This window comes from Clupea harengus, chromosome 24, assembly GCF_900700415.2.
Source record: "Clupea harengus chromosome 24, Ch_v2.0.2, whole genome shotgun sequence".
Taxonomy (NCBI): Eukaryota; Metazoa; Chordata; class Actinopteri; order Clupeiformes; family Clupeidae; genus Clupea; species Clupea harengus.
This window is the reverse complement of record NC_045175.1, coordinates 10,617,378-10,623,862: the sequence shown is the minus strand read 5'-3', so window position 1 is coordinate 10,623,862 and position 6,485 is coordinate 10,617,378.

Here is a 6,485-nt window from a genome sequence, read left to right as displayed (position 1 = left end):
CCAGGATGGGAAAAAGCAGAAAATAAATTCACCGCGACCTCAGGCCTACCTGCGTGTGTGTGTGTGTGTCCTGTGTCGCCTCCATATATGCACGTGTGTGTTCCAGTGTGTCGTGTGTGCCATTAAAAACCTGACAAAGGTCTTAATTATTAATTATTATTATTATTATTATTATTATTATTATATTATTATTATTAAAAGCTCTGCAGTTTAGGAGGTGCTCACGCTGCAGGGATTTCCAACCAGAGCCACAGCGCCATCTAGTGGGCTATTAAGGTAAAAACAGTAAACCGAAACGGGCATTCATGCAGTCATATCCTTCCTCTGATGTCACATCTACCTTCAGACAGGTGTCTCTTTTCTTGTACAGCAGTGAAAGCCAACTCTCAGTTTGCTCAGAAACATATATACTGAAAGGGTATGGGCCAAATATTTTCCTCTTAACACACACACACACACATGCAGACATATCTATTGACTCATTCTGAAATGATGTGGGCCAACTCTTTTGAATGCTCAGTCAAAGACATTGTTTTGTGTTCAAAGACAGGCCTTCTAACATGTTCCTGTAAAAACGTATTGGTTGGAATTTGAAGAAGTTGCGTAAACAGCTCAAAATCAGATGCATGACACAGGATGCACATCTTTTTTCAGTCAAAGCACACCCTTCTCTTATATCAGCAGGTCACCCGTAGCAACAGTGCATGTGTGCTTGAATATGTTTAAAAAAAATCTTGAGGTTTTTCTTGCTAGCAAGTAATCTCATGTTCCATCACTTCTTCTCAGTATTCAGCCATTTTCTCTCATAAGGGCATGTCATTATATGTTATTATATTATATTATATCATATTATATGATATTAAATTATATTATATGTTATTGTATTATATAATATTACATGTTATTATATTATATAAAGGTCCAGTATTTAGCAGACACTTTTATCCAAAGCCAGTTACATTCTGCAGTGTCTGAAACCTGGACGCTTGAAGGGCAGCTAACCACTGTACTAGCAATTCTTACTACTTATCATATATTTTAATACAGGTATTATTACCATTACTATTATTGTTGTTGTATTATTATTACTATTATTAGAATTTGTATTTTTAATTACTCTTTTTAGTTTTGTGAAGCATTTTGGTACAACATCTGTAAAGTGTACTTAGTTACATATACGTACTCTTTTTGCAAAAATAACGTCACGTTTAGGCTCATCATTTTGTCTAATGATATGCTTGTGCAAAGTACAATAGCCGAAAAAACAGATATTACTGTGATAACTGTTGCATTTGTAGACATGCTAATTATGTTATATTTCCCATAGGAAGGAGGCCCTGGCATCATGCAGGTGGCAAACAGCAGGGACAAACCAATCAGACTAAGAAGGAAACATGTAGTGGGCCGATGGCCGGGGACCTCTGCAGTCAAAGAATGGAATTGCATCAATGTTGATTCAAAGCAACAACATGTAACAATTTAACCTTAAAATAACAGCTTCAAAATAATTGTGAAGGAACACTGACTACTGCCATAGCACGCCTGGTGTGAAACTATGAAACTTTAGAGGACAGGGCACAACATCTTTCACCACCTCACACAACAAGAGAGAGAGAGAGAGAGAGAGAGAGAGAGAGAGAGACAGAGAGAGAGAGAGACAGACAGAGAGACACGGAGAGAGACAGAGAGAGGGAGAGCACGCCTGGTGTGAAACTATGACACTTTAGAGGACAGGAGACAACACCTCTCACCACCTCACACAACAAGATTGGCAGAGGAAGTTGACAAAAAAGAATAAGAGAGAAAGAAGAGAGAGAGAGAGATAGAAGAGAGAGAGGACAGACAGAGAGAGACAGAGGGAGGGAGAGAGAAAGAGTAGAGAGAGAGACAGAGAGAGAAGGAGGAGAGAGACAGAGAGAGGGAGAGAGAGAGAGAAGAGAGAGAGAGAGAGAGAGATAGAGAGAGAGAGAGAAAGCTGGGTATAAGTTCTTGATGTTACAGTGAGATTGACTGGCTGCTCTGGGAAGTCCCCAACCAATAGCACAACCAATTTAACACATTTTCCTGTGTATAACTAAAAGATAAATACGTACAATTCTGATTTGCATTTACAAAAACATATCTGTCAAATGGATAACATGTATGAAAATGAATGCAACGTCAGCCAAAAGTGTGACAGAGGAAGCACTCAAAGGAAGTAAATGCCCAGCCTTATCTTAAATCAGTGTGAGTCATATTGCCACATTCCAAGCCACTTAAGCAGAGAAGGTTCGAGAACCTCATCCTCAGCAGTCACATTCTCCTCTGGTAAGAACATGTTTCTGAACTTCAAATAAATATCTGTAGTGCTGAAGTGTTTAAGGAGCAAGGTCAGTAAAGATGGCCTGATAGGCCTACTGGTTTTTCATAAATATGCTTGCTGGTTTTTGGTTAAATTAACAACAAGAACTATACGTATACAACACAACCTTTGACCACTTAATTTTATATTAGCTACAAAAGAGACTTCAAGATGTCAAGTTGAAGAAACTGATGACAGATCAAGATACAAAATGATCTCAGGCCTCCATTCAGCAGTCCCTCCAGGATTTAGCAATTTCGTATTTTCACAAATCCTCACAAATTCAAGGATTTCACGCAACAGCAATTGTGTTACTGATTTAACAGCAAAATTTCCACAACAAAACGCAAAAGAACCCGCAAGATGCTGGTGGGACTGACTTAGAGGTATCATGTGTACCCAATAATCAACCTGGATGACTCTAATCAGTGTGATGTTTGCACAGGACTATACAGCCATGCCCACGAAGCTGACTGCAATATCATGTTAATGGTATCCCAGTTGTCTGCTATAGGTAGGAAATAATGGTCCATTCATTCAAAATAGAGTTTCGTTTTTGGGCTTTTGCCTTTATTTTAGACAGGACAGTGAAAAGAGGGAGAACATGAGTGGGAGAGAAATTGGGAGTGAGATCGGGCTTGAACCCAGGTCCCTGTGGTCATTAAGACCCATACGTGTCTGTGGTCATTTAGACCTGTACGTGGTCATTTAGATCCATACATGGTTGTGTGCGCCTGCGTGTGCGTGTGCGTGTGTGTGTGTGTGTGTGTGTAGGTGTGTAGGTGTGTGTGTGCGCGTCTGCGCATGCATGTGTGTAGGTGTGTGTGTGCTCGCTCATGCTTACTTGATGGCTCTCCACTGTAAGTCAGACTAAAACAAATCTCCCCTTTTTCAATAGACTTTTGTAGGTGAAATTGGTACCAGCCTCACATGGGAGTACCAGACTATGTAGGTAACTTACCCTGTGAGCAGGAGCCGGGTGAATGTGGGTGCAATTGTGTGTAAATTGTGATACCGTCTTTGCGAGGGCCACCAAGACACACTGGTGCTGTCTTTGCAACAGCAACAATATATTGGTAATCTCACCCGATTGGGCAGGCATCAACCATTCAACACAAAGGCAGATCAATTAAGTTGAACACCAAAATAATGATAATCCACAAATCAGTCTCGTTAAATATATCAGTCTCATAAAATATATTATACTATCAATTTGGAACTAATTCAATTAATAACTACAACCAAAGTTACCTTATTAATAGTATGGTTGAAGGTCATTGGAATTCTGAATAGAAGAGGTTGGCAACGTCCATTCTTGTGCAACATTAAATAAACCAGCGTATATAATCAAAGTATTTATTTACACAATGATAAGAAAATAACACACAATATGTAATCTAGCTAAATGCAACTAACTAATGAATTGAAGGAATGTGGGGATGCGTGTGTGAGCTTGTGAGCTCGGGGTTGCGCTGTTTGTTTGATCACCGTAGTTCCGCGTGCATGTGTGTGCACGTACGCGAACATACATGTGATGTGAACAAGGACGAGCCTATATGCAGCGCGAAGTTCGAGTATTCTCTTCGCGTGTGTGGCTATGTGAAGGCCAATGTATATGTAATCGTGCGCGATTTGGATGCCATGTTAGAAGAGGGAAATGGTTAGTGATGCATGCAAGACCCGATGTGTCTGAGAAGCAATCCTAACGATAACCCAGATGGTGTGGCGAAGCCAACTACCAACTAACAATGAAAATATATAAACAGTTACGTTCAGTAAACAAAACATATGAAACACATGAACAATGGCATGTAAACAGTCTTATGCTTAGCCAGGTTGTGAATAGCTAGGATAGCTAAATGCCCAGTTAATGTCAGAGTTTACCAGTCCTTTGGGAAAAGGTGTGCGGATCTGACGTAGATGAGGCAGAGAAGAGATGATGCTGTCAGAGTTGAAGAAAGTTGTCCTTGCTGTGATGTCTTTCTTTCACTGCAGTTTAGGTCGGAGGGTGTGATCGCTCAAAACGTTGCAGTTTGCCTTCTGTTTCCGTTGTGTAGAGTTAGCTAGCAGGTCTATTGTTAGCTGCTTTCCTTTGCCATTTAGCTAGCAGGTCTAATGTTAGCTGCTTTCGCTAAACTTACTTCATCTCACTTAGTAGTTCGTTGACTGAGAGATCTTAAGCGTGTGTCGGCCGTAAGAAGTGAGAGTGGTCTCTTTGTTGCGAGAGACCAAAGAGAGTTGTTCTCCACCGTGTGCAGGCGATGCCTGAGGTGAGAGGAGGTCAAAGAGGCTTGCTCCTCGCGGACGATGCCCGGCGGGAGAGAGGTGAAGAGATGTGCCTGGCTCAAAATGGCGGCGGAGAGAGAGAGAGAACATCTGGACAAGACGTTGCTTTTGTTCAAGCTAAAGGGGGCGTGGTTAACATTGCGTCAGGTTACACTTTATGATGGGTAAAGCTTGACGTAGCTTCCGGGGGAACCCATAGGCAAGTTGCGGATTGAAGTCAAACACAATGGACCATTCCAGGTGTACCTGTCGCTACACGATGGTAGTCCTTTGGGGGATAGTAGTCCCTCACATTGCGCATGCGTCATTTTGCGACACTGTCGACTGCTGTCGACAGCAAAGCCTGGCATGCGTCACAACGACAGATCCGTTTTCAATCATGGAGAAAAGGGACGAAAGCCAGTTTTTTGAAAACATGACCATTTATTTAAAAACAAAGAAGATGTTGTCACAGTGGACAAAACAGATGAGGTGGAGGATCAAAAAGTCTCTCCCTAGTTTCGTTTCATATGTTGACGTAGAGCCTTATGCTGTTAGCCGTTTACAACATAATTAAATATAACATTAAATATACCCACATTATGCGTTAAGACAAGCCCCATATGTTGACGTTTAAGCCGTTTACAACATTATTAAATATTATGTTAAATAAACCTACATTATGCGTTAAGACAAGCCAGATATGTTGATGTTGATGTTGAGCCTTACGCTGTAAACCGTTTTGTTGTCTGAGCATGCGCGATTATGTTGAGCCTTATGCCATAAACCGTTTGTGTCTGAGCATGCGCAATGTGAGGGACTACTATCCCCCAATGGACTACCATCGTGTAGCGACAGTACCTACACTTTAAACTAATCAGGAAGTGTCATGAAATATCACCCGATAGGGCTTTTGGAGAATAGACTAGATTGGAATAGAGTACTGCACTGTGGCGCAAGCAGCAGCCCCAAACCATATATGGGCTTGAACGCCCATGGGGACACGAGTTCTGAATTATAGATTGGCTGGTAGAATATTAAGATACAAGAACCACACACCAAAGGGTTGCTTTAATTATTCCATTTAAATTCTGTGCTCAACTGCACAGATTAATATGCCATTTTACCTGTCCATCAAAGGCACATCCACAGATTAATATGCCATTTTACCTGTCCATCAAAGGCACATCCACAGATTAATATGCCATTTTACCTGTCCATCAAAGGCACATCCACAGATTAATATGCCATTTCACCTGTCCTATCAAATGCGTACCCACAGATTTATATGCCATTTCACCTGTCCCACCAAGGCTTCACACTGTTCTAGCGGCCTATGAGTGCAATTACCAATTCTTCTCGACCCCTCCCTTTGATGTTGGGCCATTTGCAGACTATCATTGCATCACACACACAACGCATAGAGGAAGTTTTAATGCCAGTGTACAAGTCCAGATATTTCAAGCTTTTTCTATCTCTTTACCGAGGCGGCCTCAGAAATACCCCCCCCCCATTTCCTGGAGTCTTCCCTCGCCACCCTTGCCAACACCCTTGCCACCCTTGGACTCTGTAAAGCATCTCGAAACAATGTCAAATTGTTTCAGGCACTATGTAATAAAGAACACTGAATTTAACTGAACTTGTTGTGTTGTATATTTACAGATTGAAGAAACCATGCCAGGGAGACTAAAGCCAATGGATTCTCCTGCACACGCTCAGCTTTCTGCACTATCCTGATGTGGACGACCCCTCAAGTCTGTCGCTGAAATCATGCATTACAATGTCTATGGGTTATTGGACACAGCCTGAGTAGAGAATGGGAATGGGAATTCTGTTTGTTATGCTAGTGTGGAGATATTGCAGGCATATAATAAAGTTA